Source organism: Saccostrea cucullata, unplaced genomic scaffold (genome assembly GCF_032062105.1).
Source record: "Saccostrea cucullata isolate Sc308-1 unplaced genomic scaffold, CSIRO_AGI_Scuc_v1 ctg506, whole genome shotgun sequence".
Classification (NCBI taxonomy): Eukaryota; Metazoa; Mollusca; class Bivalvia; order Ostreida; family Ostreidae; genus Saccostrea; species Saccostrea cuccullata.
Genome location: NW_026928892.1, coordinates 55,720 through 81,891, shown reverse-complemented (window position 1 = coordinate 81,891; position 26,172 = coordinate 55,720). Strand labels below are relative to the sequence as shown.

At 32.5% G+C, this 26,172-nt stretch overlaps 1 protein-coding gene across 1 annotated transcript in view; it reads left to right on the top strand.

The window, feature by feature from the left end:
- Nucleotides 1-20,842, top strand: part of LOC134279072 (uncharacterized) — a 177,567-nt gene extending 156,725 nt beyond the window's left edge. Inside the window, exon 2 of the transcript XR_009994568.1 lies at nt 20,831-20,842. The gene's annotated coding sequence lies outside the window, so the exon portion shown is untranslated. The remainder of the gene's footprint in view (nt 1-20,830) is intronic.
- Nucleotides 20,843-26,172: the final 5,330 nt, after the last annotated feature.

Below are 26,172 nucleotides of genomic sequence, written 5' to 3'. Positions count from 1 at the left end.
TCCGCTGTCTGTTTACAGGGGAAATCCTTATTTTTTTTCTTACAGACACAGCGATGATATTTTTGATTCTTCAAAAATCGCCACACTGTCTTTTTAGACACATTTCTGTTTTCATTGTTGTTGAATGTTTCCGTCAAATCAGCCAGCGGAGTTTTCCTGTTAGTTTTTACTTCTCGCAAAATTTTTCTCCCGTCACGATCGCTCAAACTTTTTTTCCTACCTGTTTTCGGGGCAGTTTTTACAGTTCCTCGTTCACAAAAAATTTTATAAATTCGATGCACAGTTGTTTTAGACATTTTAAGCATATCTGCAACTTTTTGAAAAGAATTTCCATTTTGAACTAATAAAACAACGGATTTTTTAAGACCATCCGATGCATAATGACGATTCTCAGCCATGATTTTTGGGGACAGATTTTACTTACTTTTAGATTGCAGACGATAAATAATGACGTAGTTAATGTAAACAGGAAGTAGTCATCAACCTAAAAATACCCAAGGTGTAGCATCAAATCGTATCTACACCGAAAATGCCAGCTATAAATAACGCGAACATCTGCATCAATAAATACACTAACGTAAATCGTTCCGATACTTTTGTCCACAGTCTGTAGATCGTTCGTTTTACATTCGAGAAGAGTTTACATATTACTTGAATGAAGAGAATAACAAATTACTGAGCTGAAAATTGTGTGTAAAGTATGTTGTAGTAGTTTACAATACAGACTGTTAATGCGCGGGAGATTTTATTGATATTGAAGCTTGTAAACAAAACCAATAAACGTAGGACTTATTCACGGGTTGTAGGGTGGTTTCGCGCCGATTACGTGTTCGCGCCGAGTGGTTTCGCGCCCAGTGGTTTCACCCCGTTTATCTACAGGTAAGATGTGGGTAGTACATGTATACAGTATGGCTTCCCCCGATTACTTTTAATTATATAACTAAGTACCTATTAATTAAATAACCCCAAGCGTTAATGTCGTGTGTCGGATAATTATCCCATATTGTATTTATATATTTTATGCATTTTAGCCAAATGATGACTATATTTGAACAAATTTCATCGTCGAATTAGAATAATTAAGACTGGATGTTAAAATAAATATTTCACTAATCTCGTTGAATTTTCAATGAAGGTTGTACATGTAATTGTTTTTCATTTGATTTACAATATCAAATTATGTAGAACAAGGAGTAGAACAAGGATTCTTATGCATGCCGATTTATAAGACTTCCCATTTCATTGCAATTGCCTTTTCTTTATAATATCTTAATATAAATATTAATCAAATGACTATCCGATAAGCGGTATATTAAGTTATACAGTAGAAACCAATGGGGGCGAATCCACTCGGCGCGAACAAGTGATCGGTGCGAAACCACTCGGCGCGAACGCGTAATTGGAGCGAAACCACCCGCATTCATTCACGGCAATGTATGGGAACCAGTCTAAAAGGCAAAGAAAATTCCGCCAAGTAAACAACAAAGAAAGGGATTTGGGATGTTGTCAGTTGTATGTGTACATTATGTGCGACGGTGACTGCAAGGTAATACATGTGTCTTATTTGTTGCGAATAATTCGTTTCATTTTATTATGGAAATTTATCCGTCCCAACACTGGCAGAAATATAGTTAATCTGACTTCAACAGGTTGGGAACACATCCCCTTTAGTGAGATCATCTCGCTAAAGTGCGATTATCCCTCTGTAGCGGGAGAAAAAACATTACCATAAACGGGAATTTTGTTGTTTTCGTTATGAAATAATAAAAAATCTCGTGCGTATTGAAAATCCGAGAGAAAGCTACATTGAAGCGTGAATTTACTACAAAAAACTGACAATATTGGCCAGAAATTTAAGATAATCACCGCTGCGTGTGAGAATAAGAGGCTGAAATCCACGTGTAAATCGTGCCTTTTAAGCGAAGGTTTCAAGATTTACAGTCATATATATGTTTTTGAAGCATATAAATTTGTATAGATATCAAAATTATATTCGTCAGGCTCTTAGCATTCCATTCTTGTACAAAAGTTAAAAATAATTCTCTTTACAAACCCATGATATGTGCTTACATATTTGATCTTTGGTTGACGCAAAGAAGAACGGAAGCGCAAGAGGGTTGTTACATTTGTGGAAAAGTAATGATTAATAAACAAGTATCAACTGAGATGTATATAGAATATGGGTAAACCATTAATTAAATGGTGTATTGAAAAGAAATTTATACAAAAAAGTTTATATTGAGTCTAACCGATATTGTACTTAGTACAAATGTTGATGCATGGTAAACTTATAAATTCAGGAAAGCATAATTCAACGGCGTCGGAAGCAAATTGGAAAAGGAAAAAAATCAACCTGGAAAAAAAACTTGACATGCAAAGAAGAGGAGAATTTGACCATTGTCCAAACCTGAAAACCCTATTTCGTGCAGGAAGAATGGGTGGGGGGTCGCTTCGAATTTTTTTTTCAGTTACCATCTTTTCATTAACACAGAAACGTGCCTGTTGAAAGTGTAAACATGTTTCCTTGAATTACATTTAATAACTGTACGAAATTAGAGAAACAGAAATTCGAAATTGCATTGTTGAAATTGCTGCTACTTACGTGTTGTTAATTATGATTTAAAGAAGTATTCCCTAGGTATTCGTATTTCAATGACATAAATTCTTAATGTTTTACCGGTGGCAATGAACAGTTCTTCGTTTGAGGACACTTTAATTGCGTTGGAAACATATGTTGAGATCCTGCATAAGTTAAAAGTTAAAATGTGTAAATTTTAATAAGAAATCAGATACTTTACAAAACATAGGCTACAAGATAAAGACCAAGTGGCATTTTAATATTTAAAAAGGGTGGGGGGGCTTCTGAAAAATATGTCCCCAAAAATCAAAGAAATTAAAAAATACTAAAAGTGTTGATTGTTATTCTTTAATGCCGAGTCGGCAAAATTTCAGCTGTATTTTGGCGGCAGATGAATACTGGTAAAGACATTCTTTATTTTGAAAGATTTTATTATACCTTCCTTATTAGAAGATGGACACAGGCACATGACGTTACTTATTTTTCTTTTAATAAAAAAAATATACCCTTACCTTATTATAAGGTAATGGTACATTTTTTTTTTTTATTAAAAGAAAAATAAGTAACGTCAGGTGCCTGTGAAGATGGAGTCTTAATTGATCACCGATTAGACTTTCAATTAAAATGGTAAAGATTTAAAAACGCTTATGTCGATAGCTTTTACTATGCCTGATAAGAGTCTTGGTAAATGATACATTTAAAGAAATCTAGTCGCACAACCTACCTACTGTATTTGTTTCTAGTAACCCCCCCCCCCCCACACACACACACCTTTCTGTCCATCTACATGTACCATCTCCAGCCGTCTAACATATCACGTTTCCAATATAACTTACAAAGTTTGAGACAGTGCAATAGTATAGGATAAAACATTTTTTAGGGTTGATTAATTTACGTAGGACGAAAATTTAAAACTGACACTGGACGTATTGTTTTCATGGGTAAAATATACAGAAAAATTAATATACATGTATCTGTTAGAAGATCCTGGAAACTCTGACGAGTGTAGCAAATAAACAATGAGTGCGCTTCTTACAGTAAGAAAGGTGGGACTTTATATCAGTCAATCAGGCGATTTGGAATTTATAGGTCACCAAACAGACTTCGTGTCGATATCTTCATGCCCTATGGAAAGTCCATATTAAAGTGACGGACATCCCATCACTATATCCTGCTGTATATACTCCCGCTTTTCAAGCAGGCGTGTTAAAAAAATAAAGGTAAACATGCAATTACAATAACGGTATAATCGAAGTAAGTTTAGTTGTAGTGATAACTATCACTTTCAGTCCTCCATAGGAAGGCTACGCTTTTGTTCATAAACTTATTCCGATTTCCATGATTTGCAGCAGTAGTGGGAAGATTTTGAAGCAAATTTATTGAGATGAGACAGTAAATATTTATCGAATGGGTTGACATGCTTCCGGGTTTTCCTTTTTAAGAAGTTAACACGATTACAGTTTGAATCGGAGTACAAATCTCGGTTTTTCGAGATGTATTTTCTCTCGCTAGAGAGGGATAATCGCGCTTTAGCGAGATGATCTCGCTAATAAGGATGTGTTCCCAACCTGTTCAAAATTCCTTCCTCTCTGTTCCCCCAGGTACATGTAACACTCTTCGCTCTCATTTTTTTTAAATTTTCAGTGTATATTTTTTGTAGAAACAAGGAATATGGAGCTAATGCATGCTGCTAAGGATGGAAAGGTCTTGTGTTTATTGGTTTTGCCTGAGACACTAGTCACAGTTGTACCTTATTTCCATTTTAGGTAATGTCTTTTGAGTTTTTTTAAGTAGAGGGAACTATGCATTTTTCATTCAATGTAAATGTAAATGTAAAATTCTAGAGATAACTTTTTTTCAACATTGCTGGATACTCACTACATGATTTATCTAGATCTAAAGAAAGGTATTTAAATTATTTTCTCACATTTTTTAAAGAAGCCAGGTATGGTGAAGAGATAATTCATATCTTATTCAAAATTTTATTTTCCATGCATTTGTACAGGGAGTCTATATACATATGAGGTGAGCGGCAGATTTAAGTTTGAAGATGGGTGACTTTCAGATGTTGTGATTGAGATTGTTGAAAGGGATTATCAGCATAGAACCAATCCATATGAATCTGCAAGTCAGGTGAGGATTGGGCCTAAAAAAATTATGTTTGGTTCCTGTAACCCGACCGACCCATTCAAATTATCCCTGAGTGGATTATTTTTCCCTGACAAATGGCAAAACTTTGTTTGATCAATCAGCTGATTCCATTTATTAAATTAAAGCATAGCTTGTAGCTTAATTTGAAACATAAAATATGTCAACATAGTTTACATTTACCTTAAATATAAAGAGTAATCATTATTGTAACAACAGTTTCCCCCTACAACTTTCTGAAGTTTGTTTTCTGCCGCTAGGCAGCCATTTTGGATGCCATGTTGGGTTTCCACTGTATTAATATAACACCTGATATTTTCAGTCTGGTGATTTTTCACCATTCATAAGCAAAAAAAAAAAAAAAAAAGAAAAAATCCCAACTACCGACCCATGATTTTTTGGGAATGTTACAGGAAACAAACTTATTTTGTTTAAAGCCTTGGACTTCAACGTGTAATCAAGAAATGTTTATATATTGCTTAGCTTAGTGAAAGCACACCACAAACATTTTAAGTATCTCAGTAAGTTTCATGGATATTACAAATGTATCACAATCATATGTTTGACATTGAGTCGCATTGTATATTTTTCCATTATGTTTAGTTATACATGTTTTAAGTTACTTAAGTATGTCTTCAAAAGCTTGTGCTTTAATTTCAATAGAAGTAATGAAAACCTCTTTGAAAATTGTATTGTTTTCCTTTATAATTTTGAAAATGATTATTATTAGGACTTGTACAACACCTTAGTACCTAGATGACTGTTTAACTATTTGGTGAACAAGAAAAGATGTCAGAGAGGGGAATCCAATACACATGTCATGATCAAGAATGTGTACTGTTATCAATGATATGATCAAGAATCTGTAAACTTGTAACGATTTAGAATATCTTAATTGTAAATCACTCTTCATTACTTAATTGTTCACACATTATCATCTACACTTATGCTTTAAATCTTATCTGTATATTAATCGCCCCCTCTTATCTAACCCCCTGCTGATCGCAATGACCTGTGTATTGACTCCTGATCTTAAGGATCTTGTAATGTGCTCCTGATCGTCAGGAACGGATCTTGAGTATATATATAGTGCGATAGAATTTTAGAATAAGATAGGAAGATGGAAATATAGAAGACTTAGTAGATAGAACTTTTAGAGATAGATAAAGTTACTCACTTACTTTGACTATTACCTAATATTTCTTGAATTTATATGTACGAGGGTTGTCCAAAAAGTTTGTGGATAGTGACTTTTTTGTTAAAATAATTGGTTCTGTATAAATCTGTTGTATATCAATTTATTTCTTATGACAAAACAAGTCAGAATTATATAAGTTTTATTGATGGAACGTAATATATTTGTAAAAATTTGGGTCTTTAAGGGTCGCAGGTAGTGCGCACGGGCCAAGGTTAAAATGATATAAACTCTGATATAAAGTGTCCGGAATAAAATGATTATTTTCTATATAAAACAAGTCAAAAATTAATAAAAATTTGATGTAACACAAATAAAGGGGTTATAATCAGTTTTTGATATCTTAAGCATCTCTTACTCTATAGACAACGAAAATACTAAAAGAAAATCCTAACAAGTACGTGCCAAAACTCAACAGAAAAAGCGACGTTGGACGTCTGCATGGGGCAGCATCCGATAAAAAAATAGTTTTATATCGGTTGAAACGACGTAAGAATCAAAATATTTGTTAAAACAACTCAAATTTATTGAAATATATTTAGTGTATCGATTTGGGATTGGTATATACGATTTTTCAACGGTGTGTACAAATTCGAAGATACTACAAGATTTTAAAATCACATGTAATTTACTGAAAATGGAGATTTCTATTTGTGACGTTGTTATAAATCTAGCGCAGCGTCGGACTGGACTGTGCAGTTAGAGTATACAAACTGTTTATTTAGATGACGCTCGTATATTTTTGTGCATTATTTTGAATTTTGAAAATTAAATAAATTATTATTTATACTTTGAGATTATTGCTAGCACTTCGAAGTGCGTTGCACCTTAAGAAAGAAATATAGTGTGTGTAAATGAACATGTGTTAAGACAAAATCCAAATGTTTGACGTTATAATGAAATTAGCGGAACGTCAGACTGGTCCGTGCGCACAAACTGCGATCTTTAAGGATCCCGATTTTTACAAAAATATTAAGTTTCATCAATAAAAATTAAATCATTGTGACTTATTTTTTCATGAGAAATATTTTGATATACAATAGATGAATATAAAACCATTTATTTTAACAAAAACGTCACTGTCCACGAATTTTTTGGACAACCCTCGTACATGTGATTGTTTTACTTGGATTTTATTTTTTGTGAATTATTTTTCCTGAATGTTTCTATTTGTGATGTGCTGTAAGTAAACTGTAGACTAGAATTTTGGCTTCTATTTTCAAGATATGAGGAACAAGGATAAATTAATTTATTCATGCAAACTGACATTATGAAATGTGTTGAAAGCCGCTCGGTGCGGCGCTACAAACTAACTAGGAAATATCTTGGAGATTTATAGATGAACATGCAAGCATTCATGAATTTTAATGTTATTCAGCCAGAGAGTTTTAACACAAATTTAATTTTCAGTACAGTAATTTAAACTGGATGTGTAATTTTCAGTACAGTTATGTAAAATGAATGTGTTACTTATTATAATTGTCAATTTTTCAAGAGGACATAATTGTAGTTTATTTATACGATCACTCTTGCACAACAAAACACACAGAACTTTTTTCTCTGTGTGCATCATACACTTGTAAATGTTTTACACCACCATGTTTACATATTTTACATTGATGACATGTAAATCGAGCACACACATGAAAATGCGTATACCTGATTACATGCAAACATGCATCTACCATAACCTATTACATATTTTCCAAGGTGTGTGAAGTCGAGCACATACATGAAAATGAGTGAAGCTGGACACATACACAAATACACATGCATCTGCTACAACCCATTACATATTTTCCCAGGTGTGTGAAGTCGAGCACATACATGAAAATGTGTGAAGTTGGACACATACACAAATACACATGCATCTGCCACAACCTATTACATATTTTCCCATGTGTGTGAAGACGAGCACATACATGAAAATGCGTGAAGCTGGACACATACACAAATGCACATGCATCTGCCTCAACCTATTACATATTTTCCAAGGCGTGTGAAGTCGAGCACATACATGACAATGTGTGAAGCTGGACACATGCAAACACACTAACATATACCACAGACATAAAAACATAATCTAAACCCAGATAGCAGAATGTTATTGGACCTTTGTTGGGCCAACAATGCTCCTTATATTGGGCCACCGTATGCATTCAACAATGGGCCATCGGTAATTTGCTCATCGGCCCTTAATCAAACCAACTTGTTGGTTTATTGTTGGTCCAATGTAACAGTTAATATTGGGCCCATGTTGGGCCAATGTATTCTTTCAATATTGGACAAACGTCATTTTTGTACAGTTGGGCCATTGTAAGCAATTAATGTTGGGCCAGCGGTAATTTGCTCATCGGCCCTTAATCAAACCAACTTGTTGGCTTATTGTTGGGCCAATGTAACAGTTTATATTGCGCCACTGTTGGGCCAATGTATTTTTTCAATGTTGGGCAAACGTCATTTTTGTACAGTTGGGCCATTGTAAGCAATTAATGTTGGGCCAGCGGTAATTTGCTCATCGGCCCTTAATCAAACCAACTTGTTGGCTTATTGTTGGGCCAATGTAACAGTTAATATTGCGCCACTGTTGGGCCAATGTATTTTTTTCAATGTTGGGCAAACGTCATTTTTGTACAGTTGGGCCATTGTAAGCAATTAATGTTGGGCCAGCGGTAATTTGCTCATCGGCCCTTAATCAAACCAACTTGTTGGCTTATTGTTGGACCAACGAACGGATATTACTGAGCCACTGTTGGGCCACTTATTCTTTCAATTTTAGGCAAACACCGTTTTGGCCAACGTTGGTTTGTAGCTCATTGGCTCTCCATCAGGACAACTCAATTTTCTTCACTGGTTGGCCATTTGTCCTCCAAATTGAATAACAAACTAAATATAATAAGGTTATAGTAGTTTTGTAGTACAGTTTAATGGTAAAAGCCCTTTAAAACTATATATGCTTGCATCTAGAATAATAGTTCAATACATATCCACAATATCTCAGAATTACCATCAACAAGTATTGCCTTGTAAGTAGCTCTACATTAATCAAAATAATGAGGAAAAAGAAATCAGAATATAAAATATAGTATTATAAAATACTAATGATTTATTACTCAGTGCATGAAGAAAACATTGATAAAGAACAGAAAGTTGATGCTCACTTGAAGCGAAACATGTAGGGTTACATGACTGTATACTCCCTCTGTGATGTAACTTTATGCACAAGTTCAGTAAATTGCATATATCAATAAGAAGGTCTAAAAAATAAACAAAGCCATCCTGTTCTAAAAATAATTTTTAAGGGGGGCGACTATAGTTTAATTATGTGAAAACTACAATAGCAAAACTCTTCAATTTTATACCATATATAACTTACATTAACTTCAGTTTACATGCCAAGTTTGGGGGAAATCTACCGTCCAGGTACTTTTGAGGGACCGTCTCAAAATACGGGTACATTTACTATAGGATTATATAGGAAAATGCCAATTTTTTAGCACTTTAAAGCAAATTATACAAATACTACGATAGACATTTTGTTCAAATTATAATATTTGATGAGTAATACTATGTTATACAATATATGTAAGAAACACAAAATTCTACCGCCTTGTTACCAGAGAGGGCATCTCAGAATGCAAAAAATTAGCAAATTTTACTACATGTATTTTTATAGAGTATTACAAAATATGACGTACACAATGGATTAACATGAAAACATAATAAAAATATTGGAGATATACTCAAATTTTAAGAGTGTATGTTTATTACTTTTTCTTTAATAATATTTTTATTACCCCTTTCTTTAAGAGCTACAGATTATCATAACATCAAAAACACACTGCAACGACGTCAACCTGCCTATCAATTGCAAAATCGGTTAAAACATCAGTTATATAAAATTATAATTACATTTTTATACCTATTATTTCTTAATTTTGTTTAATTTTAATAATTAAGCGAAAAAAATTGCATTAAAACAGTAAATACGCTTCATTTTACTATGATGCACGAAATATTGCGCAATGGAAACTGTAGTCGGCCCCCTTAAATGGATCCCGCAATTTTGTTTACTTACACAAAAAAATGTTTCTGGCATTTTCATCGTGTTTGTTACCGACAAACAGACACAGAAAAGGAGAGAACTACAGGTTTGTCACAGTATATAACAGAAAAAAGTTAGGTACTGCCTCGTTCAATCTGATCACTCTCCTAAGTCTCCTCTTCTCTCTCCAGAGTCTCCTCCTCCCCTTCCTTTCTTTTCTGCCCGTTTCTGCCTCCCTTATCCCTGTCCTTGGCATACCTTAGCCATTCTTTGATTTTTGTTCTCAATGTCTTTTTAGAATCTCCAGTAGCACTAAAATTGTAGTATATTTAGTACTTAATACATTTGTTACTTTTCTCAGTAAAGAGTAAAAATTCGATTAAATTTACAAGTATTTCACAATAATTTTAAGCAGTCAATTGAGGAATAACCGTCTTTATTGTTTTATGGTGTGATTAAGCGATTAGCTTGCATGATGAAGGCATTTATGCATAAAATTTCTACGCTTGATCATCATCATCACACTGATTCAATGTTACCCCATATAAATCATTATTCAAAGTAAAACACATGCTTAGAAAATTTGTCGGTTCAATGAATACACTGAACACATTTTAAATGAAAGAACCCAATTTATGTTTTAGTACTGAATGTATTTTGTTTTAACTTCAACATGTTCAACATTTTCAACATGTTTGATCATGTGCTCGACTTTAAGTGTATATAATTAAAATGAGTGGTAGACTTATTCTACTAAACACAAATTTCAATCTAAATAAGGGGCAAATTATTTATTGGTTTAGCTGTATCAAAACACATTTGTTATTTTATACTTTCATTTATTTTTCTTGTATAGAAACAATAAATTTAATCACTGATAATTTATTTTGTTTTGATAAATTTTAAGAATTTAAACAGGCCTTGTAAATTTATTTTAGCTAACTTGTATTTTCAAGAAGGATTGGTGGTAGATTTATTACTGATTTTAGAGACTATCGGATTTGTTAATATACAGATTTGTGACAATTAAATGTTTATACACATTGGCCCAATGTTGGCAAACTTACATTGGGCCAATGTCATTTGCCAACATTGGCCCAATGTGACCGATAACACTGGCCCAACGTTGGCCCAATGTTGCTATCTGGGACAGTGTTGACTCAACGGCATCTGGCCTCTGCACCGATTTACACAGATCTGTACACGATATCGTTTAAACTATAAACGTTTAAATTAAGCTGTTTCGAAGCAAACATATTATAAATACTTACAAAGTGGATGCAGATATGCAAGGCATCAGTCTCATTACGCTCGTGTCAGATTAAAAACGGCGCGGAAAGTACAAGTAGCCCGGATGTTGTCTACCCAAGATGCTCAGCCAGATTCATGGTATATTGGGCCAACTTGGGGCCGATGCCAATCCCCCAACAATATTTTCTCTCACGATATTAGTTTTATGATTCAACGCCAACAGTTAGCCCAACATTGGCCGCATTATACATAACCAACTATCAATATTCCATGTTGGACCATTGTTGGCCAAATAAAGGTAACCCAACAGCGATAATACAATCATAATGTAAGATTGGAACAACGATGTTCTGCTATCTGGGATTCACATCCTTTTCCTGAAAACTTTTAACTAACATTTATTCAGTTTTCTCTACATTCTCATGAATATAACGCTCATGAAAAAAAACATAATTTTAAGCGCTTTATTAAAAATAAATAAGCATGCACACAATTCAAAAAATAGAGTAAAACAGTCCTGTAATCACTTAAGTTCAAAGTTAAAATGTTGAAAATATCATATCTAAACAAAAGCAATCATCCAATGGAAAGCATGGACATAGAATATCCTCTTAAATATTTCAGAATATGCATCTAGATTAATATTTGGAACCAACGTTGTCCCAACGTAAAGCTCAGCAGCTAATTATAAAATTGACACCATCATTCAGTTGGCAATATAATAATTGGACCAACTTTAGCCCAATATATATATCCCATCTTTGAAACACCTAAACAAAATAACATTCTTGCTAACATCGGACCAACGTTGGGCAAACATTCAATTACCAACTTGATAAGACACTTTCTTTACGGGTGTATTACAATTACAATAATTACAATCATTGGGCCAACATTGGGCCAACATACAACTACCAACTTGATAAGACACTTTCTTTAAGGGTGTATTACAATCATTGGGCCAACGTTGGGCCACCATACCACTACCAACTTGATAAGACACTTTCTGTAAGGGTGTATTACAAACATTGGGCCAACATTGGGCCAACATACAACTACCAATTTGATTTGACACATTCTTTACGGGTGTATTACAAACATCGGGACAACGTTGGGCCAACATACAACTACCAATTTGAAAAGACACTTTCTTTAAGGTTGTATTATATACATTTGGCCAACATTGGGCCAACGAAAGCATCCTTCCTTCCTTGGAAAGTAAAGTGAATGGAAAATGCTTATGTTGGACCAACGTTGAGCCAACATAGGAATTCTGTCATGGTCGAGAAGGTTGACATGGTAGCATTGGTCTAACATTGGCCCAACGTAGTTCCTCCAACGCCAACCATACAACCTTTTACCAGTATTGGCCCAACATAGTCATGCTATCTGGGAACTAAGTCAAGCACAGACAGGCCCACTAGGTGAAGCTGGACTCATACATGATCTCATGCATTTTGCAAACTGCATCCTTACATATATTCTAATAGATTTTTCACCATTTTTTTGTGCTTGTGAATATGTAAAATGCATCATTTTGCATTACAAGTTGAGGATGTTATTAGCCTGTATATAAGTGCAAATCAAATAGCCTTTTATGTAATTTTTTTTTCACATTTTTAATTCAATTTAAACAGCTTTATTTTATATATGTACATGCACCATAAAGAATGAATAATATTTTACCGGTATTTTATTTTAAAGTGAAATGGGACCTCCATTTCATAAGCAGAAATGTGAAATTTATACTTATCATCTGTATTTTTTTTCTGTCTCACATGTATCTGAATGTTTAAAGGAAAACAAATGTCAAAGATAGCTCAATATAATGTTTATATTCAAGGTTAAAACTGGATATTGTTTGTGCTGTATATCTGACTCATCATATGATGAGAAGCCAAAATACAGAATATTTTTGTTTGGAAAATGAAAATTATCAATATGCCAATATTTCCCATTGTTATATTATTAATTAATATATCATTAATATCAATGTACATATAAAAAAAATCTATGCCATCCAATCCAGAGAGTTGTAGGCAATCCTGGTGCAGATAATATTTTTTCCCGTGTTTTGTAGTAGAGCGGGAACACATTGTATGAGTGGAAAGTATATTAATGGTTTTGGTTGTATATGTGGGCGTGGCCAAAGGAAGGCCAATGAGAAATGAGTATTCAGTAAGGTGTTCAAATCATTCTAAGCCAGTGCTCTTTAATACACACAATTATTTTTTTGTTTTATATATAATATATATAACAAATTTGTATAAATATACTGGTAAAAGAAATTACAAAACTGTTGAAATGTATTTTAATTTTGATTTTTTCATACATGCAAATATTATAGGGTGTTCGTGCATTTTTAACTATTGCACTGAATGCACGTCCAACATTCTCCCTTGAGACATTATTTATATAGCGATGGACACAGGTTTTCTATAGTTAACCATCTATGGTTTTTTGCCTGGGCGGTTTTTAATGTCTGTGATAGGGATATAATTTATTACAAGTAAAATATTTTACAAATGCATTCCATTGCTTTATTGTTTCACATTCAATGTAATGTATGTTAAATATGTATCAAAATAAACGCCAGCTGCTCCAACCAAGCTAACCTGGCTTACGACATAGTTGTTGTATTATTTGATGTGTAGTCTGTCAAATAATTATGAGACGAGTGTTTGATTCTGTCGATGACCCTTTCTAATTCTAATTTCAACTGGAAATGGATACAAGATAATTAATAAAGATATCTTTGACATTTGTCTTAAAATTCTGGGTACTGACTAGATTAGATTCTTTAAACCAACTGTGAAAATCCAAAGTATAAGTGTATTAAACAATAGTCAACATTTAACTAAGACTTTTATAAAATATGTACTGGGTATTATTTAATGAACTTTAATATGGCATTAAAGGTGAAAGGTTATATTTAATTATCTTTTCGTGTAAGTAAAGGTTAGCTTTTCACCTTTACTTTTTGTAAAGTTAATACAAAGATGACCTTGCTTTTTGGAGCACCTTTAATGAAATTTACTTCGCAAGTAAAGTTTTGTAAAGGTGTTTTTCAAGCAGTGGAAAGAACAAATTATGATGGATCAGAAAGGCAGGATCTTATTACGAAGGGCTTGTATTGGCCAAACGGTCTTGCAATAGATTTTGAAGGTATACATTTGGCTCTGAGCATGTCATTGAATGAAGAATTTATAAATCAACTTGAACATTATATAAACTGTTAAACTGAAATGAAGATGTAGTTTCAATCTATATTGCTGTTTTATGTTAGATTTCAAAGAAAATTGTATTAATGAATCTATCAAATTAGATATTTCAATAAAAAAAATCTTGCAAATAAAGAATAAAAGATGTGTTTGAGGAACACCGATTTTTGATTTTTCTCCATTTTTCTCCATCGTTAATATTATTTAAATATATATTACTGCAATACTTATTTGAAAAAAAAATCAATAAATTTCTTGTGTTAGTCGTTTCCTAAAAAAAGAAATGATATAAAATTACATACTCTCATACTGTAATGTAGAAAAAGGGATACACCATATAGAAATAAAAAAAAAGATTTCTTTTATCATTCTTTTTGATATTTTTTTTAAATATTCTAAGATACGTGCAACATTGTTTTGAATTCATTCTTGTAGTACAATGCATGAATACATTAAAGCAGGGTTCTACATGAGCTACGATTCAAATTTTATGCGTGCGACACAGTAACACTTTTGCCGACATAGTAAGATCTGTGATAATAAGAAAATCAAATATATATATATATATATATATATATATATATATATATATATATATATATATATATATATATATATATATATATATATATATATATATATATATATATATATATATATATATCTCTCTAACTGAAAATTTAATCAAACAATTCTTTCAATTCTAACAGGTAGAGCACTAAAATAAGGCTTCACCTTGTATAATCAATTTCACTGTATCTCCTGAACCCTCGACGGACTTTACGCATGAAGGAACAAAGACAAATAATTTGTTTCACACTTTCATGTAACGGTTAATTGGTAGTTGTATTAAAAATACATTGTATTATTTAAAAAAATACATATATCTTTTCTATAGAGGTACGACTCTAGAATTACATTGGCACAATAAGTCACTTTTTCCCTTCATTGGACTCCCTGACTGATATATGTACAAAGGTACAAAGATATTACTTCTAAAAAGTTATTTGACTTGTATTTAATGTCTACTCAGCTGAATACACCATTCAAACAATACGTTTGGGAAAGCATTGAGTCCAATTGGCCTGGGATTTTTGCTACACTTTTAAAAAATATTTTTTTCAAAACTAAAAATAGATATAGTATGAAATTATTATTTTTTTCGAAAGGTGTCTAAGACCTACCCCTACCCTTCCATCGAAAATCTACATAGATCAACGCATCCCAGTAATAAATTTAGAGCTGTAGAGTCCATCTGTTTTCGGGAATAGTACACTTTCCGACTGTCCATCTAATGACTCTAAAACAAGGCATCCCACCACTTTCAAAACCCCTCCTACATTGTTCGTGTCTTACATTTGTTCCAACATCGCATTTAAAACAGATTAAGGGGATGTAGGACCTTTAACTGAAAAAATACCTGTCATTCAATTTTTTTCATATTTTGTATATCTCTTATTTAGTATGTCCCACACAACTTAAAGCAGATATATCAGTAGGATTCTAGATTTATTTCTGAGATATTGAGTGACAAATGCTATGTCCCACAGTGTCTTATTGAAGTTTTGATTCTCCGTGTTTCTGGACCCATTACTCGGTCCGTAATGGAATTTTTTCAGCATAGATAAAAATATGTCAGCGAACAGGTGTCTTTATAAATATTTCAGAGTATGAATAGGGTTAAAAATTCGAAAAAGCAAGACGGAAAATTATGTTCTTTTTAAGACAACTTTAACGACAAAAAAAAAATTAATTTACAAAAAATCCTATCATTCAATATTTGAAAAATTACGTCGAAATGCAAGTTCGTCATGTTATTGATTAATAACTGCAAAAATATCAATTGGTGAAGCTAAGCTCAATACTGCACAGGGCATGTTTAAACAAAACATGAGCATGAGAAAAACGTGTCATGTTTACATTTCTCGAGTACGGGAAAACCCTTGTATGACGTCACACATTTGCAAAATAAGCTAAGTAAGACATAACTACAATAAATCTCCGTCAAAAACCATGTAAAAACATTTTTTTGTATTCTGTAATTCATAGAATATCCTACCATGTACTGATCGTGACCCGCTTTTATGATATTATACTACCCGTGTTTTACCTTGTATATAATCTTACTGTACTAAGATCCACTATGACGTAAGCGACTCGTTTGACGCGCAGTGTAGGGAAACAGAAGAGTGGATCAATCTATTCCGTAATTTGAAAATATAAGAAGAAAGTTTAAATGTTTTTAGATATTTTTATACAAGATGGTGAACTCAAAACAAACAGTCCTTTTTTCCCAAATTCTGTGGTTTCAATCAGGTTTTGTACATATTTTATCAGAGATTATGACGTAATTAAACTGAGTCACGTGACCATACATCCTTCGTCCCCTTAAGAAATTCAAATTCAGTTCGATTATATATATTTGCATTAAGGTAATAACTGTCATTCGCTGTACAGTTATGGTAACAAATGGACATATCTTCGACTTTTAAGATAAAGAATGTATTATTTAAAAGGATTAGAGATTCGTTTTCGGATTTCACTGATATTAAAAAAAAAGATTAGACCGCGTCTCCTTACAGTAATCTTAACTGTGCTGCATTTCAAATCTTCAGCTAATGTAAACCAAAAATATGACATGAATTTTATTTTTTTTTTTATTAGTTTTGAAACTTTGGGTGATTATGGAAATGAATATTATACTGCTCAAATCGGTAGACTATGGTATTGACCTTAAAACGACAATACATTTACGTAATTGCGTGGACCTTGAGGAAATGTATAAGGGAGGTTAAACCGGAAACCCTAAACATATGCTAGGCTGCGCATGCGCGAGTTTCAATCGGCAATCCTCGGCTGACACCCAATCGCAACTTCTCTGGCCTTTCTGACTAGCTTTCCGACCTCTGACGTAAAAATCCTATTTGATGCGCTTGAGGGTTTATTTGCGGATCTAAATTTCTATCTTATACACATATATTTATGTACAAACTAAATATTGGTTCTACTATGACAAAATTTCTGAAATGAAGTGATTTATTGTCAAAAAGTTGATGAATAAAAATATCAGCATATTCGTTTATAGTCATCATTTTGTAAGTTATATTTTCAGTACAATTTTGATATCAGCAAATGTATTCTCTTATTAGCACAAAGATGACTGACGTTCTCATAATAATTGATAAGCTCTTATATATACATGTACGAGGGAAGCTAAAAAAATTCTCAATATTTACAAAACTCAATTCAGATCAGAATAAAACGTGGCACACATAGAGTCAAATGTATGTTCTATAAACAACATAGTGAAGGAAGGAAAATGTTTAAAATAATGTTGATTCTATTTCCTAGTGAAAACCAGTTCTGGAAATAATGCTAGAAGTATAGTCGGTCAATGAAAGAGATCGACAACCACTGGTTTTTACATGTACATGTAAGTGGTCGGCGTAATCATGAATAATCGTTAAACATATTTTGGATTGATTGATTGATTGATTGTATATTGTTTGACGTCCCTCTCGAGATTTTTTTACTTATATGGAGACGTCACCGTATGCCAGTGAGAGGCTTCAAATTTTAACCTTTACTCGGCACTCAGGGCCATTGAGCAGTGAGGAATCTCTATCGTGCCAACGCCTGCTCCTGACACGGCATCTTGGTTTTTATCAAAAGCACCCGCATCTTTAATTTCAAAGTGCTGAGCGCATGGCGAAGGAACAGTTGCTACCCGTTTTTAATCGACTTAAGTCAGTGGAGGCCGAGAAACGAGTTTATGACCTCCCGTACACGGAGCGAGCGCTCTACCGACTGAGCTACCGTGAACGGTATATTTGGATTTGAATATGTACATGTATACATGTTTTAGCGGTATACAAGAATTAGTGCATTGCTGTCCACACAAAAGCCGCTAGAATATAAAGCATATAGTGAATATAGCGTTTAATAAAATAGCGCAATTCAGATATTTAGCCTGTGCTGCCAAACCAATTTAAAAAATTGTATTAATCAAAAAACATTCAGAAAAATAGGTGATCAGAGATTACAGAGCTCACCTCAACGTGTGTTGTCTTTAAGTAAGGCAAATTAAGTCACACATTTAACAAACAAAAAGTATACATCCAAAAATGCAAAATTTATGCAATTTTGATACTTTGGAATATATCTATATAAAAACTAAAAACCAGTTCTTCATCATGAAAATGTAATTAAAATCCAGCATCTGAAGCAAGATTGAGAGCTATCATCCCTTGATGCATCATTTGTGCAACTGGTTTATATAAGCCTTATAGTGTCTTGGTGATAGACTTGCACCCATAACTTTTACGAGGTCTATTATCTGGAAAATGTATGTCGAATTCAGCATCTGAAGCAAGTCCATTAGTGTGCATCCTAAGATGTATCATCCATGCAAGTTTGGTCAACATAGGGCTTAAAGTTACTTGCAAATGAAACCTGTATAAAAAAATTAACCTTTCCACTAACCTTTCCACTAATCCAGAAAATGTAGGTCAGATTCAGTATCCGAAGCCAGCCTAGCAGAATGCACCCTTAGATGTACCATCCATGCAAGTTTGGTCATTATAGGGCTCAAAGTTACTTGAAAATGAATCCTGCACAATAAACTTGTTTACTCGTCCAAAAATGTAGGTCAGATTCGCGCAGCATTTGAAGCATTTGAAGCAAGTCTGGTAATATGCATCCTAAATAATAATTGTACCATCCATGCAATTTAGTCATAATAGGGTTCATAGTACACTGTACCTTGAAAATGAAACTTTCACCAAAAACTTTAACCTGTTCACTCAACCGGAAAATCTAGGTCAGATTCAGCATCCGAAGCAAGGCTGGTAGTATGCATCATAAGATGTATCATCCATGCAAGTTTGGTCAACATAGGGCTTATAGTTACTCGGAAATGAGACCTACACCAAAAACTGCACCAAAAATGTTAACCTGCACCAAAAACATTAACATGGTCATTCCTTTGCTGAAATTGCAGCATCTGAAACTTTGACTGGTACAATGAAACACACTAGCAACACCTCCATGCATGTCTAATCAATATAGGACATACAAGTACTTAAAAAGAAAACTGCTCCAAAAAACTTAACCTTAACCCGGGACGCCGACGCCGACACCGACACCGACGCCGACGCCGAGGGTATCACATAAGCTTCCCCCAACGCAGGATTGTTAAGGCTTGAATAAGGGGGCGTGGCCTAATTTATACGGGAAAAGTATACTATGACGTCACATAAAAATATGACATTTATGTAGTTTTCATAATACGTGTATATGAAATAATTTGCAACTCTGAACAGTATTAGCATAATAAACAACATTATAACTTATCAATCCATTTAAAAAAGTTGCTAGTTAAATCCCTTGTAGCTGGTTAAAAACTAAGCACTCATCGCACTGAACTTGTAAACATGACGTCATACTGGTAAAAATGACGTACTTCGTTTGCTGTGAGAGGCAGATTGAGAAATTGTTTATCAATGAAAAATGTGTTTTATTATTAAACGGAATATTATTTACAGATTTTAAATAGTCGATAAATACCAAGTTATAGCTTTTATTTAGTGCGATTGTTAATTAACTACAAAGAGAATGTATTTTATTAATTATATCGTGTTTTATGTACAGGTTACGTATACTTTACATCGCGATGCCTCGTAAAATCGTACTTTCGCAAGGGCATACACTGCATAGATTTGAACCATTTTTTGAATATAGATAAAGGATATATTCCTTAACTTGAAAAAAGCTGCTGCTTTCTTTAAATCGAGGCCGTGATTTTATAAGTACACACAGTATTTGGTAAAATTCTAATTTATTTCGACATTGGCCTATTTACTAAAATATTTAAGTATTAAAAGGCGAAGTCTATTCAAAGCAGCAGCACTTTTCAGAAACTACAAAGTACACAGAAACAATGAATAGCTTGAATTTTTAATTTCAATTAGGGTATGCCATTGTCATATTGAAATTTGTTATTGACCTACATTCCGTGTACCTGCTATGCGTTCATCATGTGACTGTCCATCGATGGGACCTAACTTTACACAGTACAGAGTATGTTATACTATGCTATTTCCATAAGTATTTAAGTTCCGTGATAATAGAATTGCTGAATAACAATAAATTCAATTTTAAAAATTTCCCTTTTTTGAACTTTTATTTTCCGTTGATTTCTCATAGTAAGCCTTAGCAGTGCTGCAAACTTCGTTGAGGTGAGCTAAAAAGCTTACAACTTGTAAGAACTTAACACTGAAACTATTTATACTTTGACTGAAAATCTTAGAGCAGACAAAAGGCGATTTAAAAGATTTGAGTGTTATTTCATATATATTATATGACTAAAATCAGGACCAATCAATTAAAGATAGACATGTACAAACATAGCTAATAAAATCACATTATTCCAAGCAATTGAAAGGAATTAGTACGATCATTGAATCTTTGATTCATAATTAATTTCGGAAATGAAAACAAGTAAGGTGAATCCTGAACGTTGGAATTCACAGTGTGTCAGATTATTCAGGTGTCAGGCTAAACAGTTTTCACTGCATTACAGTAAATGAGAAATTTACTAAGACAGATAGATATTTTTTATGTATCTTTACCCTTATACCAATACGATATCGCGTTGCATTCATTTTTGGCACGACCAGGTGTGTTACAGGTCCGACATCATCTAAAACATGAATTTAATGTCTAAATGGAACCCCCCAGCTTCCTAATAAGAAACTGTTAGTTTTGCGTTTCAAATGAAATCAAATTTTTTTCGTAAATGTATACATCGTAGTCAAAATATTATTCATTGTTTGCTAAGGAAGAATGTCGATATTTCAAATGAGGATCTATATATTGCTGTAATTCTAATTGAATATATTAATGATATGAACTGTTATTAAATGTAGCATTATTTGTGTACATTTTGATAACATTCTTACCTGTTGAGAGGACTTATATAACCTTTGTCTTCTTCAAAATCCATTAATGCATTATAACATGATAAAATATGTTCAAATCAGAAAAAAATATACATTTAAAATTTATTTATAAGCTCGAAAGCTCTCCCAAAATAAAAGATATTGAAAAAAAAAATGGATTGCGAAATCCAATACAAATTTTAAAAAATTGCGATGTTTTAGTCAAACTTTAGGTATATTTTACTTTACTATGCCTATTTCAATTTCCTCCTCAAGCACTATGTGTTAGATTCAAAGTAGAGCATTAAAACATATCCTGAAGGGAAATGAAATGTAAAAATTAATTTAGCCATTAACTTTGCACCAAGCACACGTTGATTCCTAAAAAAAATATTTTTTCTCGCAAACATTTCCGCATTCAATTTTAATTAGAAATACTTTAGTGTATACGCATTTCAGGAATACGCATGCTTGGCTTTAGTATCGGGCATTCTAGGAAAACTTCAGTGTAAAGCATTCTAGAAAACTACAGTAGAATAGAGAGACTGTACGATAACATTTTGTTGTGTCATTAACTTACACAGACTTTTTTCTGATTTTTTCTGAGATTTGTGTATTTCTTGTGTAATTTTGTACTTCCTCTAACACTTTAAAGTTAACTACACAACAAAAACAGTCATATAATGCCAAGATTCTATACATTATACCACCCTCATGAATAATACCGCCAATATCATAAAAAATCTTCATTTTTTTCTTTTAAAAGTTTGCATGAAATTATAAGCGATTGATTCAATAGAAAAAAACAACCAGTTGATCACCAACCTTCCTTTCTGTGTTTAAAAAAATGCTACGGCGCTGGCTTTAGCTCAACCATCTTTATCAAAAAAATAAACTTGTTAAAAAGATTAAGGCCAACGTGGAATTTTTCGTTTTTGATCTGCTTATTTCTGCTTAGACATGTAATAAATAAACACATAATGAACATTTACAATGTAGATTTGTATTCTACATGTACAAGTAAAGCTTTGTAAAAAAGAAAAAAAAAACGCTGTTAGCTTATAAGTTTTGTAAAAATAGAACACAAAATAACAATTTCCTCAATCGAGATACAAGGAGAATTTGATTCCGCATTAAATTAAATATATACTTTTTTATCAACACCGACATAGACAAGTGTTCAGTTTAATCCGAAAACAGTAAATTATTACTATTATATTTTTTTTTTTTACAAATTTAAAGCCAAAGAACCCCTGCAATAACCTCAAATTTTGTCTGATTTTTAAGTAGACATCTTAATTGTGGATACTAGAAAACTTATTTGTGAATTCACAGGAATTTTGTACAAGTTAGATAGAAATGTGGTGCAGAGGACATTTATCATTTTTCCTTTTGTATTATTTCAAAGTAAGTAAATTTATGGAGTTTTATTCGTTTTCCATGATTTTCAATACTATATCTTGAAATAATAAAATAAATTACAGAGCCACAGATCGAGATTATGACCTTATCGAAAGCAAAATCAGTCAATAAAATCCTAAATGTTGAATCCGGAAACAAACCTTGAGTAATTCGTCTCAGATATCACACACCTTCATGTAAAACAATCATATATAGGAGAATTGAAATAAACAATGAACACTTTTGTGCAGAATTTTCTGGGAATAAACATTAATGATCAAATGCAACTTTATTTTTGTCGTTTTATAATAATTGAAACATAATAAGAAATTCACAAACTTTAAATATTGCATAAATATGATATCTTTTGTATTTTTTTTAATTTCTATCCATTATTATTATTATTATTGCTGTAAAAGTAATGCTATTTAACGAATACAATGAGTTTGTATGATATAACAAACAGGTTACAAGAAGGATTTTACTTAAAACCTTGTTTTTTATCGATATTTGTTTCAAATATCCGAAGGGGTCTGATAAAATAGACCAAACCCTTATATTAATTGTGAAAAATAGCAGATGCTAATGTTTAGAATACTATCAATGTTAAATTTTATCAGATTATGAACCTTTCGTAAATAGCACTAACATTTCTGACTAGTGTAATATCATATTTTCATAGCGTCAAATTTTCGTGTTTTGAGTAATTACTGTTGGTTCGAGGGGATTTGATTTCGTGAATGAAGAATCATTGATTAGTTAAATATGTAGCATTTAACATTTAGTGGTGGACATGAATTCGTGGGTCCCATCATACCTAGAAAACAGAATTTTAGTAGTACATGTAATGCGTCATTTAATTGGGTAAAAGATCCATTTCCTATAACATAAGTTGCCTACGTCAGAATTGAGTTACGCCAAACATTACACTTTTATAAAAATTCTCATCAACAACCTGTTCCTAGAGGAAAATATTTTCTCTTTGTTACACTGGAATTAAGTTATAAGGAATGAACGCATGTGAGTAAAGGCTACATATGGAAATTTCTATACAAAATATCTAATTAAATTCCATAATTGCTCTACCTACCGCACAGAAAATGCTAAGACTTGTTTTCTAATACATTCTTGGTACCCACGACATGCAATAGCCAGTACACATTATGACGTCATATTATGACGTCATCGACCTGTACTACACATCAACAAAATCGCTTCGGCGCAAGGGCATACCTTACTTTGTTTTACAGAAACAAGGTATCAAAAGACGCAGGATATTCCAAGGATTTAAGATATTGCTGCACAAATGTCGGCAATGCAATTGGTTACTTACTATTCGTGCAGTTTTAAGTTTTAACAGGGTAAAAATTCACTGTCCAGGGTAAGTTTCCTAAAATTTTTATCAATTGAGAAAGTGTATAGGATTTGTGCAGCAATTTTATTAATTTTAAGAATATTCACCTTAATATTATAAATTGTTTATTTTAAATTAGATAGGATAGGCCCTTGCGCCGACATGATTTTGTTTATATTATTTAATACCTTGAATGGGAGAGAACAATGACGTCATAATATGACGTCGTAATGTGCACTTGCATTAATAAACTGTGGGTACTGAGTATGTATCAGAAAATCAATTTGAACCCTCTCTGTACATAGAAAATACAAATTATGAATTTTCATTAGCTTATTTGCATAAAAATATCCATATTTAGCCTTAACTCACTTGCGAAGCTTATTCAAACTTATATTATACGATATAAGATACTGTTACTTGGGGCAATTTTTTTTTTACTCTATTCCCCAGTAAATGTGTATCTTCCTGTGACAAAATAGAGATTTTGTTTTCTAGGTACATGTAGTACTCATGCTATAATCGTTTTCCGGCATGCTTCTAAAAATTACTGAAAATACAATGAGTACCGATTTTAGATAGAAATGTTTTCGAGTCAATTTTTGTTCCAATTTCCATTTAAATTTAATCTAGACAATCCATTTTAAGCTATAATCAGGCTTTGGGTCAATTCATTTGAAATGTGATTAATTACTTACAAATACATTAAAAATAAAAAATGATAATTTTGTCAATTATTTGCAATTACAATTACATTGATTTTTTTCAAATGTAATTAATTACTCTCAATTTCTTTGACAAATGTAATGAAATACATTCTCATTACTTGAGTTTTGATATTTTTTCTATTCAATGAAATACTGACCTTTTTAAAAATGAGATTTATTTGTTTTTTAAAAAGATTTTTTCTATAGTGAATTTTTATTCAGTGTTTTTCAGGTGTTCTTTGGGCAGCGTGGCACTGCAAAAATCGTATTTAGTAATTGAAAATGCATGGCTTTTTTTGAAATGTATTTAAATACATTCAATTAGGCTACTTGTAATTGAAGGCTCGCTCAAAACAAATTACTCCCAATTACCTTGAAAAATGTAATGAATTTCGCTCAATAACAATTACTTTATTCAATTACCCAATCCCTGGCTGTAATGCATTCTATATTAATAATGTCGAATCGCAAAATACATAAACAATTTCCTTTAATGTTGAAGACTATACATTATGTATTTCTTTTGTTGTTGTTGTTGATTTTTTAAAATATTTTATCAACTGATTTTTATTATTAAACTTTGATATGTATTAGGTTACTGTCAAACACACACATGTCGATTATATATGCGGTGAATATGCGAAAATTAAAGAAATACATAAAAGTTATTGTTTGAGTTATTGATGTGTACACTAAACGGACATGAAGCGCTCCATGAATAATATTTCGATGTCCAAGACTGTGTGATCTACACACCAATAAATCACACTACACTTAAAACATTTTTTTATATTTACATCTTACATGTTTGAAAACAGCAAAAATATACTCTGTGTTTGAAGTTCTTACTGCCCAATAGTGTTGCACTTTAACCTACGACACTGTAGCCTCATTGACGTCAACTTAAGCATTGAATTCATATTTTGGGATGTCCTCGATCCTATAACCCACCGTGCCGACAAATTGAATACTGCGCGCAAGTGTGGTATGATAATAGTCGGCTCGACAAGGTGTGTTATAAAACCAAAGACATCCAAATAAATTAATTCAATACCTATATTTACATTCTCTAATTTTCATTTATCATAATTGCTCATTTCGTTAAAAAATATTTAATGTAAAGTAAGAGTTTTTCAAAACTGGCGTGATGATTAAACATATATTGTTTAACGTTCCTTTCGAAAATGCTTCACACATATGGAGACGTCACCGTATGCCGGGGAAGGGCTTCAAATTTGAACCTATACTCGGCACTCTGGACCATTGAGCAGTGAGGGTTCTTTATCGTGCCAGCACCTACCGTTACACGGTACCTATGTTTTTAAGGTCATATC